At 42.4% G+C, this 19,202-nt stretch overlaps 1 protein-coding gene across 9 annotated transcripts in view; it reads right to left on the bottom strand.

Annotated features, from left to right (window-relative positions):
• The window catches only part of LOC137379802 (chemokine-like protein TAFA-2), a 264,057-nt gene that overhangs the window by 219,651 nt on the left and 25,204 nt on the right, over nucleotides 1–19,202 (bottom strand). For 3 of the 9 annotated variants that reach the window (XR_010976910.1, XR_010976909.1, XR_010976911.1), the window contains exon 1: nucleotides 1,552–2,029. The exons of 1 other annotated variant lie outside the window; for it this stretch is intronic. The gene's annotated coding sequence lies outside the window, so the exon portion shown is untranslated. Of the gene's footprint in view, nucleotides 1–1,316; nucleotides 1,420–1,490; nucleotides 2,034–19,202 lie in introns of those variants that run through there. 5 more of the 9 variants (XR_010976915.1, XR_010976916.1, XR_010976912.1 and 2 more) reach the window with 5 other exon arrangements.

Below are 19,202 nucleotides of genomic sequence, written 5' to 3'. Positions count from 1 at the left end.
TCTCATCTACTCTCACACACAGCCACACACTTTCATCTACTCACACACACAGCTTCACAAACTCTCATCTACTCTCATACATATGTAGCCTCACACACTCATCTATTCACACACACACGGCCTCACGCACTCTCATCTGCTCTCTCACGCACGCAGCCTCACAAACTCTCATATTCTTATACACACACCCTCATTTACTCTCTCTCACACACACAGCCTTACACACACTCATCTATGCTCATACACACATAACCTCACACTCTCATACACAGCCTTGCACACACCTTACACACTCTCGTCTACTCATACACGCAGCCTCACACTCTCATATTCTCATTCACACACAGCCTTGCATATTCTCATACACAGACTCATAAATACACACATTGACATACACACAAACACAGCTGCGCACGCATACACACACCTAGATACACAAACACACACACACATAGTCATATACAGTCTCTCGCACATATACATGATCCCATACACACACACACACATGATCATAATCACTCACACACAACCACGGCACACGAACACACACACAACCCACCCCAACACACAATGGAGCTGGAGACTCATATACTCATCGATACACACAAACAGGGATTCTTGCCCTTTCGCATATTCTTACACACGCACCTGTCACACGTCGCAGACTTGTACACTGTCGCATTGACAATCTCAACAAAACACACTCGCTCGCAAACATTTTCACATACACAGTCATTCACACTTTCCGACACTTGCCACACTCATCCAGACAGAAAAGCACTCAGATAAATCAAACCCCCACACGGGACGCTGGCTGTGAAGAACCTGTTAACCACAAATATCCCAGTAAACCGAGAGAAAGTAAAGGTACATCTGGTTGGAAATTGAAACGCAATAAAACACGTCCCAGGTTTTAAAAAGCCATGTCATGCGATGACGATCTTCACGCTGTCAGTTTTGAATTCCACTTAAAATAATTTTATGTCGATTTCAATCCTTTTTTTTTACCGTTTTCATAGTCCAAGCAGTTATCCTTTGGTGTGATCCCAATGCCTTAAAATATTTTCCGGTTTGTTGGCTATGGTTACGTTGTCTGTACCTGTCCGTGTACTCGTGACGACTGAGTGAAGTGCATTGTTAAAAATATGACACAACGATCCCTTCTTAATGCAACATCTCTCCACTTTTGTCACCTACCTGCAGCCCCTCCTTCCTGGGGCGATACCTATCCTCCACCTTTACGTTAAGGAAGGCGAAGTTTGAGCTTCTCCCTGCATTCTAGATAGAAAAAAAGACCATCTCCGCTGTAATTTTACCTAAGTGGAAACGGTTTCCAATAGTCCCACTCTAACGCTGTCTTTTTCGGCTCATTCCTCCCTTTCTTTCTCTCTCCCTCGCTTTCTATTTCTTCCTCTCTGCCTTTGTATCTGGCATAAACTAAGCAACACACAAAAAAAATAACAAGTCGCCCCCCAACAGCTAAATCTTACTGAGATCACAGCGATCGCGATGAGGGGGTCTTAGCGCCAGCTGGATTCTTGCAGCAGTTACCTAGCTCATTCCATCTCGGATCGGCTCGCTTTCCTCCTGTAGTTTCCCCCCGCTCTCTTTTAGGAAAGCCGATTGGACAGATCGATTCACCTCCCGGAAATCTGTATCCATGTAGATCTCAAAAGAATTTTTCGGGACAGCGGCGGAGAAATCTCACATCCTCCTTTCTTCCTCACCCCCCACACACACACACAACTCCCTCTCCAGTTGTCCCGTCAAAGCGACATGAAGGTCTCCTGCCAAGTGTGTTACGAAGACTCCAAGTAATGTCGTGGGCAGTTTCTTTCTCATGTGCGTGTGGGTTTTTTTTTCTCTCTAAATGAATGCAGGCTGGACAGGAAGTGTATCCTGGCTGATCTGGCTGCTTGTCAGGTCTCTGTTCGTTATCTAGAGGGTAGAGCAATTAATAGGTAATATGTTTCTAGTACACTAGAGACCTCATGGGTGCCACTCGCTCTCCACCCCCGCTTCAACCTGTCAAGGATGTAATGGGGGCGGGGTAGGGGAGTAGGAGGGGGGCTGAGGGGTGGTGTTAGGGAAGGACTCAGCCTCACTCAAAACATGGGCTGAATAATAAATTCGTGAAACTCAGCACAGGCTGGACTAAACTACAACACAAGCAGGAGATCGCAAAGTCCATTCATTGCCAATAGTCAGACAGTAAACACACCAGCAATAACATTGGCTGTGATAAATATTGTGAGATGTTGGTCCGCTGTTTGGAAAGAAAGGCTTTTCGATAAGGAAGGTGGACGGGGGCGGGGGGGGGGGGGGGTGTCATTTCAATTTTTTTTCTGGATTTATCAAATTGATCATAAATGATAACCTGATCAGATTCCATAAGTATTTAAAAATCGAAACCCGCGGTGCCGAACTTCTGAGACAACAGTCACCAAACAAGGATAATGATGAATTGTGTCATTAACGTTACTTTGTCATTGTTGAATATTTTCTGTGTTGTTAACATTGCCACCAGGTACCGACGTGTCAAGGTTAGAAGGTGAGTGAAAGGCTTCCATCTCGATTTTAAGGACTGGTTAATGATTAAAACCTAAGTCTCTGTCTCCCTCAAGAGTATGTGCGAGGTTTTACAGCACGGCTATCTTTTTCTGAAATGCCTGCTGACATAGAGATGCTTCAGTTATATCTCAAGTTAATAGCACTGCAGCTGTACCTAAACCACCTGGACAGCACTTGTTTAAAGGGTGGTGTAGTGGTAATGTCACTGGATTAGTAATCCAGCAACCCAAGTTATATACTGGGGATATGCTGAGTTCGGATGAAGGGTCACTGACCCGAAACGTTAACTCTGCTTCTCTTTCCACAGATGCTGCCAGACCTGCTGAGTGATTCCAGCATTTCTTGTTTTTATTTCAGATTTCCAGCATCCGCAGTATTTTGCTTTTATTATATGCTGGGGACATGGGTTCAATTCCTGCCATAGTAGCTGGTGGAATTTAAATTCAACTTATTAATTTTTTTTAAAAGTCTGGAATTGAAAGCTACTCTCAGTAATGGTAACTACCATTGAAACCTGCAGTCCTTACCTGGTCTGGACTACATGTGACTCCAGACCCACAGTAATGTGGTTGACTCTTAACTGCCCTCTGAATTCAGTTTTTTTTTATTTAGAGATACAGCACTGAAACAGGCCCTTCAGCCCACCAAGTCTGTGCCGACCAACAACCACCCATTGATACTAACCCTACAGTAATCCCATATGCCCTACCACCTATCTACACTAGGGGCAATTTGTAACAGCCAATTTACCTATCACCTGCAAGTCTTTTGGCGGTGGGAGGAAACCGGAGCACCCGGCGAAAACCCACGCAGACACAGGGAGAACTTGCAAACTCCACACAGACGGTACCCAGAATTGAACCCGGGTCCCTGGAGCTGTGAGGCTGCGGTGCTAACCACTGCGCAATTAGGGATGGGCAACAAATGCTGTCCTTGACAGTGCCACCCACATCCCATGAGATGAATTTAAAAAAAATCCCTCTTTGCTGGACATAGAGTTTGGGATGCATCGCAGAGCAGACAGCAAAGACCTGACTTCAATTCAGACTGATGGTCACTCTTGAGCTACCTCACACTGGAGAACAGGCTGGAAAATGTAAGATTTTTTTCACCTTGATGGGATTTGTGGGTCAATGCTCAAGAACATGAAAGACTTGACCTCTACAGAGACAACAGCAGTGGCTTTTTGTCAGATGCAATTTGTTTCTTTGGCTCTATTCAACTTTGAAGGGTAGGCCACCCTGTGTCCACATTATCTCTTTTAGGATTTGTCATGCAGGCCCAACTGCCAAGGATGAGGCACATTAATTTTGCCACATGGACATTAAACTTCAAATTGGTGCTGCGAAGAAGGCCTATTACAAGGGGTTGCCAAGCCCCTGGCTGAAAAGACGTTTTTTTGCATTCTATCAGACAGTGTTGGAACGAAGGAACCAGTCCTTGATCCCACAACACAGATGACATGGTCAGACCAGTTTAGTCACATGACTAACTGGCTGTTGCAGGAATTTGAACTTGCCACAGAGTTTTGTACTGCAGAAAGCTACTGGCTCCTGGATTGAGAACATCTCTCTCCTGTCCACTTTCATATCTTTCTCATCAGCTTTGAAATCCATTGAAGGCAGAAGAACCCCAAGAGAGAAAAGTCTCCTACAGTGAACAAGGTTTAAGAAGAATACAGGGCCCCAAAGAAAAGCAAGAATTACCTACAAGCACGAATTACCTACAAAAAGACTCTACAGTGAGCTCAAAACACAGTAACAAGAAACTCTTCAGATATTGCCTCAAACTTCAACACTTTATTTTTCTTCTCTTTTCTGTCTCTATTTGCATGTGCGTATCACATATGCATGCTAGCGTGGGCATGTCGTGTATCGTAGGCATTAACCGAATTAGACTTTATGTTTAAGTTTTGATAAATTTCACTTTTCTTCTTTAAACCGAAGAAAGCCTGTTAGTGCTCATTTCTTTACCTTATAATTGGAAAGCGGTGAACAAGGATTCAACAAGGGGGAGCTCAAAACACGGTGTGTTTAAAATTAAACCCTATTACAGTAAAATTAGGTGAAGGTTGAAAGGGACCCTCGTAACAGATTACTGCTGAAGTTTTCTTTTTTTTGTGTCTCTGCTAATCCTGTGGTGTCATCTACCAATTAAATATCATATAACCTATTTTTAAACTCAGAAAGTACAAGTATTTGTGTAGTACAGTTGGGAATAGAGCATGTAGGTGTTGAGTACCGATCAGCAGTTCTTGCATTGGAAGCATCTTCATTTCTGTTCCTTGTAGTTATTTTATTGATTATAGAACAATAGGCTGACTGAATATGCAAAAACCTACATGCCTAATGAACCGGTGTTCTCTATCCAACTTTCCTTCTAACGTTTCAAAGGAGTGAATATTCATACTACATGGCAGTCTATGCCCCAAGTTATACATGGATACAACAATTTGTTTTGGAAAAGACAAAGCATTCCTGATGTGCAAATGTAGAGGAGCAAAAATGCAACTGGACTGACTTGAGAGGATTACAGCCAGAAGACCATCAGCCAGATTTCTGTCAATTTCATCTGCATTGGATCAATGGGCTTGTTTAGTGCAATAATGTGAAAAAAATCTGTTGCAGAGTGCTGATCGGCATGATCCAAATTAGATGATGTTTTGGAGTCTCTAGAGCCCAACTTGCAAAAAGAATGGTTTGAATTGCCACTTGTTTCAGCCAAAATAAAGAAAGCCATTGGGGATGAAATTAGTCACCACTAGTACCGTAAAATGAGCTGATAGCAAATTACCTGCTTGTTTTACACCATGCCGTGACTTATTTTCTACTTTGACCAATTTTGCCCCCATTTTATCTCTCATTATGTATACACTCTGGATAACTATATTTTTTGTCGAGACAGGCTGCGCATTTTAATCATGAAAATGTAAACTCTGCCACCTCAAAGTAAGGGCATGCATAAAAGCAATGCTGGATGAGAGGTTTGACAACCCCTCTCCCTTCTTAGCAGGAATTCAAGGGCATTTAATGAATTATCTGGAAAAGAATTCCAGTTGGATTTTCAAATTTATAAATCTGTTCAGGGTCATGATCAATAATGCATTCAGACTCAGTTTTAGACCTGTACAGCTGAATTGTAGATTAACACTTCAATCAGATAAGTCTGGCATTGACCAATTTTCATTGGAGATACATTTAGGCTTCAATATTATAAGCATTCTGCCATTTCCCAGTCAGGTTGGTCTGGGGATGCTTGATAGATACATGCTGGGATTGTGAAGGAACCAATGGCACATCTTAATTATGCTAAGGTTATAATATTTTTAACCGAGTCTTCAAATCTTTGGTAAATATATACTTTCCTTATGCCTTTTTTATATCCACAAGTTCTGATGTCTTATGGATATAATACTTTCAAATGGGTAATAAAGTGATGAACCTCAGTTGGAGTCTGTTATGACCGCCTGGTTCATGGTTTGTATTAATTTTCTAGAGGTAACTTTTAATTTGGAAACTGAATTTTTTTTTAATGCAACACAAATGGTTTGAGAAGCTGGCAAACAAGCCTAGAGTGGTTACAAATAAAAGAGTGGCCCATGTTTATTTTGTATCATATTGGAAAGTGTAAAGATCCTACACAATGGGAACTCTTCTTAATTTGTTGATGGAGACAGTGTGTCTGAAGCTACCTCAATAACGGGTTTAAATTATTAAATTTAGTTAATTTAATTATTAAAATATTAAAAGAGTTGGAGTTGGAAATAATCAATTTAAATTGCTATCTGAGACACCCCATATGTACCACATTGCTATGGAGATAGATGATGCAGGGGGTGCCTATTGGTTATTTGATCAGTGTGCTTGCTGACACAGTCAGTTGGCTTTTGGAAGCCAGTTGGATTCAGGAGCAGAGAGGCCATCGGGACTACAGTGTTTCTGTTTTGAGGCAGGCCCTTGCTTAAGCTGGGAAGTCCAGATTTAGGAGGTGATTTCATACCTCAGAAGACGGCTGGGAAATTAAGGAAATCAAAGTGAATTCCGAAGAGCTGTGGTACACTTTGGATTAGTCACCAAGATCCTGTAGCGTATAGGGAAATTTTGGGGGTGGAAGTAACAGTCAAACAGGAGCATCTGTTGAGATTTAGAGTTTAAAGCATAAGACTTCATGTTCTGTTAAGATTTTAAGTTTAAAATATAAATGTTTCCAAATTGTAGTGTTAAGTTAATAGTGTTTTGCTTTAACTCTTGTACAGTAGTTTTTTGTTTAAAACATGAAATCTTGTGGCATAATTCTTTCAGTAATAACTGGGAATTTGACTTCCTCTTTTTCAAAGTTAACAGTCCCTAACGGGATCGTAACAAGTTTCTTTCATGAATGTTCAGACTGCAGCTATAGAGGCCTTGCACTCCAATGTCCAAAAGGCAGCTTTTTTCTCTAGTCTCCACATGCTGGACAGTTAGATGCAGATATTAATTACGGAGGGCTTTATGGCCCTCATTGCCACCCAGCCGTTTGCTCCCATCCAGTTCATTAGTCAGTGTGGAGAGGGCTCAGCACCAAATGGCATGGATGAGGCTACTGCCTCTCAGGGCAACACAACATCTGGCATGCTCCAACCCTCCCCAAATGACAGAAGATGAGACAGAAAGCAATTAGGAGCAGGCAGCCACCATTGCATCATCTCACAAAGCATAAGTCGTTGCAGACCAGATCATGGCACCGCACCAGGAAGCATAACCACCCCAGTATGATATTCCAAAGTACTTAATTGGCTGTAAAGTGCTTCAGGACAGCTTGAGGTCATGAAAGATGCTATGTATACGCAAGTCTTTCTTTTTTATTCCCAAGAGACTGTCACTGACATCTAACAGCCAGCCAAATGACTTATTCCTGCCACTGGAGAAGAACATAGAAGGAACAATAGATTACGTTCAAGAGCACACCATGCATGCACTGCCATCAAAGGTAACAAAACAAAAGCCCTAGCTATATAGACAGTTTAATTTTAGATTATTAAATACAATGGCATTTTTTCAGTTGTGTCCAGATTCCTGAGACTTTTGGGATTTCAGTTATTTTGCTCCAGCTGCACTCTGTTGTGAGATCGCTTGAGTGGATAAATGCTTAAATACAAACTTTGATGTCCATATTTCTTCAATGTTAAAGTTCATGGGGTAGAATTTCCATAGACTTCTCTGGATTTTCTGATGATCTTCTGACAAAGTTACTTGGGGAGATTTCCCATGGGAAATTTGATTCCTATGTGCATATGAACCCTAAAATAACCCAATCCACTTTCACCGGTCAGGAAAGTCTGTTTCTTCTCTCACTTTAGCATTGGACATTTTCTTTTTATTCATTCATGGGATGTGGGCGTCGCTGGCTAGGCCAGCATTTATTGTCCATCCCTAATTGCCCTTGAGAAGGTGGTGGTGAGCTGCCTTATTGATCCGCTGCAGTCCACGTGAGGTAGGTATACCCACAGTGCTGTTAGGAAGGGAGTTCCAGGATTTTGACCCAGCGACAGTGAAGGAATGGCGATATAGTTCCAAGTCAGGATGGTGTGTGACTTGGAGGGGTGTTCCCATGCATTTGCTGCCCTTGTCCTTCTAGTTGGTAGAAGTCGCAGGTTTGGAAGGTGCTGTCTAAGGAGCCTTGGTGCGTTGCTGCAGTGCGTCTTGTAGATGGTACACACTGCTGCCACTGTGCGCTGGTGGTGGAGCGAGTGAATGTTTGTGGATGCTAATCAAGCGGGTTGCTTTGTCCTGGATGGTGTCAAGTTTCTTGAGTGTTGTTGGAGCTGCACCCATCCAGGCAAGTGGAGAGTATTCCATCACACTCCTGACTTGTGCCTTGTAGATGGTGGACAGGCTTTGGGGAGTCATGAGATGAGTTACTCACTGTAGGATTCCTAGCCTCTGACCTGCTCTTGTAGCCATGGTATTTATCGGACTACTCCAGTTCAGTTTCTGGTCAATGGTAGCCCCTAGGATGTTGACAGTGGGGGATTCGGCGATGGTAATGCCAATGAATGTCAAGGGGAAATGGTTAGATTCTCTCTTGTTGGAGATGGTCATTGCCTGGCACTTGTGTGGCACGAATGTTATGAAGCTTAAATACTATTATAAAGCCTCATTATTGCGAGACTCCCCTTCTGGTGTACCTGAGGCACCACTCATGTTATTTACTGCTCAATGGCAGTCCATAGAGCAGATAACTTGCTGAAGTACCTTTTCACCAGTGACCCGAGAATCACCAAAGCAACTGAGACTCTTCCACTGAGCAGGAATCAATCCAGTTACAACCCCTCTTCTGCTCTGTCCTGACTTGCAATCACTGACTCAATCTGTATTTCTTCCTCAAACTCATTAAAATCCTTTGAAGTGTCTGTGGCTGGGCTGCTGCCTGCTTCAAGTGATGGGGGTGATCTGGAATGGTCAGCTAAATTGTTCCACTCATTGCATAAACCTGGTGCATTGTTGCCACAATATCAATGAGATGCTGAACAGTCTTCCATAATGGATTCATAGTTGTCACTTCTGCCTCATGTGTTTGTCGGCTTTCTATGGGAAAAAAAAAACTGGCACTTGAAGGATAATTTTCCAGCTTTGTACTCCCAGCAAGAAACCTTGTCTGCTGAGAGCACATAACCAGAATTCTGATGTCTGCTGCACACAATTGTAAGTGTCAGAAAATTGCCCCTGTGATGGTTGCATTGTTATGTATATTGAGGTTGCAATGACAATGCATGGTAGATTTTGGTAGTGTTGTACAAACATTGCTTTTTAACTGATGGAAGTCGAAATCATTGTCACAGTGAATGGATGCAATTATCATTGCATAAACCATGCAAATTGTTGCCTCAACATTGCTTGGGCGCTGTACGGTCTCCCAGTTTATAATCTCCATGAGGGCCTCAAAACAGGAAAGGGTTTTATTTGTTGAGTGTCACCATTAGTTTCTCTGTGCTGCTGCACCTGTTGGTGACAGTTTTTTTTTCTGGAAAGAAAAGTGTGCATTATATGGGAAGGAATTTTTCTGAGAGAAGAGGACATTGCTGACTACAGTATATGTTGCTAGGCATAATAGAATAGAATGTTAAATACCTTAAGTGAACTTAAAACTGGCACAGGCACAATAAGTCGAAGAGCCTCCTCCTGTGCTGTATGATTCTATGAAGTTCAAAGAGCCGAGTACTTTTGTAGCATGAGTTCCGGGTGGTCAGTCACCAATCTTTCTCGGCACCCACTTTGCATCTCTCCCTGTTCTAATGCTTTGGAAGTATTCTCATTATGTTTCCAAGTGTTCTACTTTGAACACACTGGGGATAGATTTGGATGAATAATACTGTTTAGGTAAACTTGTCTGACTGCTGCAACTTTCTTGGGTAGGCTGCAAGATAATTGAGATAATTACAGAAGGCTGACAATCGTCCTCATGTCAAATTGAATATTTTCTGCCGCACAACCTTCCAAGTGCAGCATGTAAGCGACACTATGTTCTCCCCACCCCACGGTTCCTCAGTTTATTAGGGAGTTGCTCTTCTGACCAGATAAATCATTTCACCATTCCCTCACACCATCCATCATAATCTGAAGGTTCTCTTCACAGAAGCAGGCATTTTAGGAATCTTTTGCTCCCCCTATTAACATGCGAACAAACATTCTGTAGTTGGATTGACGCATCATGTGTTAATTGTAATGTTTACATGGCTATTGTGATGGTTAATGAATGCTTCACCAGCGCTTTAAGTTATATTCTGCTTAGATTCAGTTCCAATATATCTGAACTTGACAAAAGCATACAAAGTGAAGTCACACACACCTGTAAATGGCTTAAATAGAGCAAAGCAACTCAGCTAATTCACTCACGGTGCATAATAAGGAGATGAAACCTCTACATAAGCTAATAAGTAGCATTCTCTTACATAAAAGAAAAACACAGGGACTCAAAGAAGCAAATAATCTCAGAAGCAGAAACAGTTATAAGGAGGGAGCAAAGAGAATCTTTAAAAAAGAGAATCAGTGAGATGTGAAAGGAATTGGCCACGTTGCAAATATTGGAATCTCACTGAGGCATCAAGCTTGCAGCAAGGAAATGACACAGTGATACAAACATCAATATATAACGAAAAGGAATGCATTTATATGGAGCCTTATCCTGTCTCTCATAATTACTTCAGTGTTTCACACACAATGAAGTTTAGTAACTATTGGTATGTTAGCAAATGCAGCATCCATTTTGCACACAGCATGATCCCATAAATGACAATGAACAGAAAGACCAGTTACCTGTTGTTGGTGGTATTGGTTGTCGGTGGAATGTTGGACAAGACACCAGGAGAACTCCGTGTCGTTCTTCAATGAGGAAATTTTGAAGAAACTGGGGTTCTTTCAGACTTGAGAGGCGGTAATTGGGATATAGAAGTATACAATAACAGCAACTGCATTTCTGTAGCACCTTTAACATAGTAAAACATCCCAAGGTGCTTCACAGGAGCGATTGTCAAACAAAATTTGACACCGAGCCACATACAAATGGAAACCAAATGCTTGGTCAAAGAGGTAGGTTTTACAGAATGCCTTAAAAGAAGAGAGAGATGTAGAGAGGTGGAAACGTTTAGGGAGGGAAATCCAGAGCTTAGCACCTGAAGGCATGGTCGCCAATGATGGGATGATGAAAAGCAGAGATGTAAGAGGCCAGAATTGGAGGAGTACAGAGATCTCGGAGGGTTTCAGTGTTGGAGGAGGCTGCAAAGATAGGGAGCAGCAAAGCCATGATTTGAAAACAAGCTTGAGAATTTTAAAACTGTCATGATGAACAAGATATTAGAAGGCATAAATAAGGTTAATTGGGAACACTACTTCATGGGATATAGGAACAAAGAGACTTAGGTTAAAACTGAAGAAATGAAAGTTTACAACAGAGGTCAGAACTTAAAATAATGGACACTTTAATGGCCTTTGGGATAAGGTAATGGAGGTGAAACCTTATAGTCATTGAAGAGATAGCTAGATGATGTGATCATTCAGGATGAGCTAAGATGTCTTGTGTGGCCTCCCTCATCTCTGTCTATCTTCTAGTATCATGAGCAGTGCCATGGAATCAGAATGTGTGCAAAATGACTGCTAGATTTCTCTACATTACAACACTGCCTACAGTTCAAGAGTAATTAATTAGCTGTAAAACACTTTGGGATATCCTGACGTTACTTTTCCATTTTTTTTTACATTGCAAAATATCACCACACAAAATGAATATAGTCTAGAAACTGCTGTTGGTAGAAAGCATTATACCAGTGGCAATTGGGTGATATTTACCACCTATTTTGTGGATCCCAGAGTTCATGTACCTGCTGAATGCCTGTAATGGAATTGCTGCAGGGCTTCTGAGTGGGTGTTGCACTATGTTGTCAGAATAAGTAAGTGGCATCAGGTTCCCCAATGCCACAAAACAAACATTCAGTTCCTAGCAAGTGTCCCCAAGGGGAGTATCACTGATACAGTTGGTCCAAACAAATTGAGCTTGCATGCGTTGAGTTAGAATGTGACCTTATTCTGATTGTCAATAAAAGATGGTGCACAATAATGCATACACTTGTTATTCATGAAAATTAGAGGAATTATTATTTGTTAAGGAAAGAGCCGGAAAAATCATTTTCTTCAAACATTGCACATGCAATTCATCAATCTCATCAATGTGAAACAAGTGTTAGATCTCAGGCAGGTTGTTAATAGGTCAGGAAACTGCAGTAGTGTCAATCAGATGTTGCTAATAGAAAGTATACAACAAAGGGATGGCTTTCAGTTCACCCCTATCCCTTGTTTTACTGAAGGAAGCAGAGAAGGAGCAGAGAAGGGCTGCCAGAGATATAAGGTAACACCAAAAACATACTGTCTGGAATCACCACCATGCCACTTGTCATATCCACAGCCTAGGCACATGCTGCCAAGCAGTGACTGAGGAGCACTGCTTCTAGAGGCTCTGGTTCAACAGGGAAGTAGTTACAGAGCTGTACCATCTGCTTCAAGAAAATCTGTAGACGACCTTGGTGACAGGAAATGCCATTGACTGTCAAGATCTGGCATTTTATGCCTTCCTGGTTGATGCAGGAGCCATCAGCAGTATCAGCCACTTTGCTGTCCAAAATTATATCAGATAAGTAACTGATTCTTTATTCAACATGGCCAACCTGACCTTTCTCACTGATCTGCAACACTGGCAGGAGGGGGCCTGTCCAATTTTACCAAACTGCTGAATTTCAAAAGTATGGAGGTGGAATCTTTGTCACCCATGAGGCCCAAGGCACAGCTGAATAGTATACATGAACAAAGAGAGGCCCACTCCATCACTGCAGACACTGACACTGTGTTGTGTACATCAATGCCCTACTTCCCTGGCAACAGCGACAACACTTTCATTTCACACAAATCATCAGTCCCACTGTTATTAGGTGATAAAAACATTGAGGAACAGCACCTTGGAGACCAAGGCTACACTCTTCAATCCATCTAATGCCACCTCGTGGCCATCTCGGACAAAGTCAGAGTGCAGATACAACAAGATTCAACTACCATTTGTATTTCGAGATGTTTCATCAGATCAGATAGCACCTTACAGTACTCTCACCTGGCCACAGGATTCTGAAGATCATTGTCACCTGCTGCAAGCTCCACAACTTTGCGATACAAACAGGCCTCACTAAAGAAGAGCAAGTGAAGGATATGGTGCGAGACAAATATCCCAGTGGTTGTGAGTTCATACCCACCACGGCAAGTTGTGAAATTGAATTCAATAAATCTGGGAGTTTGGGGGCTGGACTGTTTTGCAGGGATGGGCCCCCCCACCCATAACCATTCTGGATTACACATGACGCCAGTTTCACACTGCGCGGTTGACTCTTGACAAGCAAGCCAATCATTTGGACTGTCACAACAAAGTAGAAAGACCACCATAACCTTTTGCTTAGAAAGTCACAAGGGATGCTCAATAAATGCAACCTTGCTAGAGTCATGGGCGGCACAGTGGCGCAGTGGTTAGCACCACAGCCTCACAGCCTCCAGCGACCCAGGTTCAGTTCCGGATACTGCCTGTGCGGAGTTTGCCCGTTCTCCCTGTGACCACGTGGGTTTCTGCCGGGTGCTCCGGTTTCCTCCCACAGCCAAAGACTTGCAGGTTGTTAGGTAAATTGGCCATTGTAAATTGCCCCTAGTGTAAGTAGGTGGTAGGAGAATGGTGGGGATGTGGTAGGGAATATGGGATTAATGTAGGATTAGTATAAATGGGTGGTTGTTGGTCAGCACAGACTCGGTGGGCCGAAGGGCCTGTTTCAGTGCTGCAACTATAAATAAAAAGGTAACAAAATGACAGCATCCATCACTGACATTTACATTACTAATTTCCATTGTATGCTGTGTTGCTACTTTATTCCACACAAGGAAAAACAAAGTTCAAATACATTGCAACTAGTTTATTGCTTGATTTTTTTGTCAATGGTAAACAATATCAGTGACTTCCCTATGGCTCTGCTGTGTGATGTGCGCCATCTAATCCCTAACTTGTGACTCCTTTTAAGCAATTCCCTGACGGAAAGAATAAGTGTGATGGCTGGCTCCAAGGATTCGGTAAAAGCCAGTTGGGATTTAAGTGATGCTGTAATCCTTTGCTGTTCCTGAGATGGCAACTAGAGATGATTCAGCTGCCACTGTGTCTGGCTGGTCCTGTTTACTTTCTGCCACATCTACTGTTATTTGTGCAAGGGATGCAAGATTGCACCTCCCTGAAAAGGAATAGCCACATTGTGCCTACTCCAGGCATGCATTTGATGCTGGGCATGTCTTCAGCACATCCACTGATTTGCATGGAAGCTGCTCTATAAGTAGAAACTAGATTTGAATCCCTGTCTAAAGGTTCTCTTCAACCAATCCATCGTCCACCCCCACCCCACCATCTCCCACCCCACCCCAAGCATGTTGGACAGGCAAGAGATCCTCTTGTAGATTGAGCCTAAGATCTCCATAAATTGCAAACTGAGCAATCATAAGAGATAATCTGGCTGGATTTTGGGTCTGTGCCAATGAGGGAACTGCTGCAAATACTCTCAAAGTTACCATTTGGTCAATGCTGGTCTACAATGCTGCCAACCATTCATCCACAATGGCACAAATGCAGCTGGTGGGCTCCTCCTTACTCCTACCTGGACCATACAAACTATTTTGCATGGAGTGTGAGGACCACTCACTTGCTTTACAGCAAAATTAAAATAGTTGATTAAGCTATTTAATTGTTGCTCATTTGCCTAATTGCTGATGACACTCCATTGGCTAGCCTATTGTACAGGCAGGACTCATATGGATTTTACATGGTTCTCAAAACAACAATATCAGAGGTTTAAGGCAGACGAGCAGCCTCTCAAAAATCTTTAGTCACACATCGTATACCTCTGAATAGCATGTAGCAATTTCCAGGCTGATATATTGTGCAATAAAAATAAATATTGAGGTTTATAGACGCTTTATACACATAAAAATATATTAAACTCTATATCATTCTAAATCTGTTTACCCCTTGGCAACCAGAGGTGCTCAGTCCTTCAATGGGATACCAGCATTTTCAAAAGAGAAACTTAACAGAGAGGCACAGAAAAATTAGAAATTTCTGCAGAAATTAACAAATGATAAGAATCAAAAAATGGAAGAGAATAGAGAATAAAGAAAAAAATGCCACGTGACAGACTCTGGAAGGTAAAAAGAATGCAAAGAAAATAAAAGCAAACTTTGTGCACTAGCATACTGCAAGTGTTGGCTTAGAGGGTAGCACAGTTACCTCTAAGTCAGAAGATTGTGGGTTCAAATCCTACTCCAGAGACTTGAGCACAAAAATCTAGACTGACATTCCAGTGCTGCATCATTGGAGGTTCCATCTTTTGAATGAGATGTTAAACCAAGGCCCTGTCTGCTCTCTAAGGTGGACATAAAAGATTCCATGGCACTATTTTGAAGAAGAGCAGAGGAGTTATCCCTGGTATCCTGGCCAATATTTATCCTACAATCAACATCACTGAAGTAGATTATCTGGTCAACATCACATTGCTGTTTGTGGGACCTTGCTGTGCACAAATTGGCTGCCATGTTTCCTGCATTACAACAGTGACTACACTTCAAAAGTACTTCATTGGCTGTAATATACTTCGGGATGTCCTGAAGTTGTGAAAGATGCTATATAAATGTAGGTCTTTATTACTAATACAAAGAGAGACTAGGACTAAAACATGGAGAAATGGAAAAGAGGAGCTGCTGTGATTGTTTTACCACCTGCAACATCCTTCTTTTTTTGTACTCATGACCTAAATTACAAAAGAACAGAAAGCAACCATTTAAAATCTTGCAATCATCCAAGATTCAGTAAAACCAACGTAACTCCCAGCCCTGCACTTCATGGAAGTTCTGGTATTTTAACTTTAATGGTAAGCTGGCTCGGCTATAGCTCAATCGGTAGTGTCAGTTTCAAACATAAACCTTATAGAAAGTGGTTATATTATTACCTTAGTAAACTTTCATTGTATGTTTGGGAACTATCAAAATTCTTTGCTATGCAACAGTGCACGTTACAAACCAGCGATAGTAAATCCCAGCAGCTGAATTGCTGCCTTTAACTCAAAGTCGGGTTTTAAATTTAACTTCAATGAGACATGAGTGATAGGAAGCCAAAGCAAAATCCTGAATGCTTGCCCATATTGTACATTTACCCTGTAGCTACCAGACTACAGACTGCTCTGTAGTGTTGGCTCTAGCCAAATTGTCTAACGGAACTCTGATTCTTAAGGGATGATTTTAACCCCTCACCCCTCCCCAGCCCAGCCTGAAGGACAATATTGGGCCATGTATGGCATTTTACATGTGGGCTTGACTAAGGTTAGTGACAGCAAGGATCCAGGTCACACAAGGCCCAGATAAGTGTTTTTCTTTCTCTTTTCAAAGGTTCCTTGTTGGCTGGAAGGAACAGATGCGCTCTGCCGGGCCCCACAGGAATACCTATGGCCGACCTTGCTCAGGCCTCCCTCCTCCCCTGATCATCGACTTGCCAACACCAAGCCTTCAATCTGTATTTAACTTGTCAGGAAACACTTCTGTGGGTCCCTGCTAGGGACCTGACCCCACCAACTTTTACTCCCATCCACCAGCCTCAGTCAGTGTCAGGTATGAAAATGAGGCCCAGGTGTTAAAATCTCAAGAGCCTCATACTCCAGGGATCTAGACAGTTCACCACTTTGGCCCCCACCTCACCCTAGTTCCCACCCCCACTTAAAATCAACCGTTTAGAATGTTATAACCCATAGCGTGTTACAGCATAGAAACAGACCATTTGGCCAATCAAGTTTGCACTGCTGCTTTTCCACATGAGCCGTACAATCTTCTCCTCACCATTAATAGCTCTTTTTCAAGCAACAAGCTAACTCCTTTACATAAGAATTTTTGGATACTGTTTCAACAACAGTTTGCAGCAGAGAATTCCACGTTCTCCCCAGTCTCTGTGTAAGATTTTGTTTGAATATGCTCTTTTACCCATAACTTTATTGGACCGTGTCACTAACAAAACTACCAATACCCTTCATACTCGTGAAGATGTCTATTCAGATCATCCCTCTCAACTGGTGGAAACGCCCCAATGTTTTGAGTCCCATGTCGTAACTGTACCTCCTCATCATTGTAACATTGTAATGAACCTATGCTGCACCTTTCCATTGCTATTTGATATTTCCTATAATGGTGTGCCCAAATCTGACTGGGGCAAAGCTTTGTACATGCATAGTTAAAGCAATTTAGAAAGAAAGCCTTGCATTTATATACCTTTCACAACCTCAGTAAGTTTCAAAGTGCTTTACAGCCAATGAAATACTTTTGTAGTATAGTCACTGTTGTAACGTAGGAAAACACAGCCACCAGTTTGTGCACAGAAAGGTTCCACAAACAGCAATATGATAATAACTGGATTTGCGATTTTGATTGAGGGATAAATATTGGCCAGGACACTAGGGAGAACTCCCTGTTCTTTTTCAAAATAGCACCTTGGGATCGTTTACATCCAGATGAGGTCTCAGTTTAATGTGTCATCTGAAAGACAGCAACTCCAACAGTACAGTATTCCCTCAACGTGGCTCTGGAGTGTTAACCTAGATTTTGTGTTTAAGTCTTTTGAGTGAGACTTGAACCCATGACTTTCTAATTCAGAGGTAAGAGCCCTACCTCTGAGCTGATTACAATTTAAGTGGCTTGATACTGTAGCTGGCAGTATCGGCATCTTCTAAACAGTTAAATTCATTCTAGCCAGGTTTAAAAAGTGCCCAAAATAAAAGCAAAATACTGTAAAAAGTTCTGATGAAAGGTCACTGACCTGAAACGTTAACTCTGTTTCTCTCTCCACAGATACTGCCAGACCTGCTGAGTATTTCCAGCACTTTTTGTTTTTATTTTAAAAAGTGCAGAGTATGTTTGAAGGAGCCCCTGGGCATCTTTTAAAGGTAATTTGGCATCACTTTTGATTTACACTCCATGGTGCTTCCAGAAAATCTCACTCCACTTCTCAAGTCAGGTTGAGCCATTCATCCAAATGCTAAAGTTGCAAAGTATCACATAGTATTTACAGCACAGAAACAGGCCATTCGGCCCAACTAGTCCATGTCAGTGTTTATGCTCCACAAGAGCCTTCTCCCACCCCTCTTTATCTAGTCCTATCAAAATATCCTTCTATTCCTTTCTCCCTCATGTGTTATCTAGCGTCCCCTTAAATGCATCTATCTTATTCACCTCAAATACTCCTTGTAGTAGCAAGTTCCACATTCTAACCAGTCTCTGAGTGAAGAAGTTTCTCCTGAATTCCCTACTGGATTTATTAGTGACTATCTTATATTCATAGCCCCTAGTTCTGGTCTTGTGGGCAAGTGAGAACATCAGGCAGAATTTTAACTGCAAGGGGAGGTGGGTCAGGTGTGGGAAGGGATTAAAGCCCCGAAAAGTGGCGTCAGGTCAGGAATTTGACATGATCCAACCCACTTTCGGGTTCGATCTGGCTGGGTTTTCAGGCAATGGGGAAACCCCTACGGAGCTGTCGGGCAAGTAATTTAAAAATTTAAATCTCCAATTAACTAAGGATTTAACCCAACATTCTGGCTTTAATAGCCAGCACATGGGTTTCCTGAGTTGTCTGGAAATTGCCTGGGTCAACCAGGAAAGAGCACAGCAGGGAGTGATTGCTCAGTGAAACCTAACAGGCTGGGAAGCCTTCAAATAGTGAAACTGAATAGCTGCAGCCTTGCCTAGGTGATAGAAAAAGTGCTGTGAGCACCAGCCTGAGAGAGTGCTTTCACTGCTGGTCAGCTGATTTCCAAATTCTTGGAAGTCAGTTCACCTGTCTTGACCTTCGCCCACCTTAAGCTGATCTTCCCTGCCGTCAGCCCTCACTGCTGCATGGGAGCAGCTTATGCAGCTCTACTATGCATCTCTGATGGGGCTCAAGAGGAGCAGCAACACCAACAGCACCAGGAGCAACAGCAGAAACACCAGCAGCAGCAACAGCTGCCTTCTCCTCAGTCACATGCCACTCCACAGGACAAAGAGGAAGGATATAGA

This window comes from Heterodontus francisci, chromosome 18, assembly GCF_036365525.1.
Source record: "Heterodontus francisci isolate sHetFra1 chromosome 18, sHetFra1.hap1, whole genome shotgun sequence".
Taxonomy (NCBI): domain Eukaryota; kingdom Metazoa; phylum Chordata; class Chondrichthyes; order Heterodontiformes; family Heterodontidae; genus Heterodontus; species Heterodontus francisci.
This window is presented reverse-complemented; position numbering and strand designations above follow the sequence as displayed.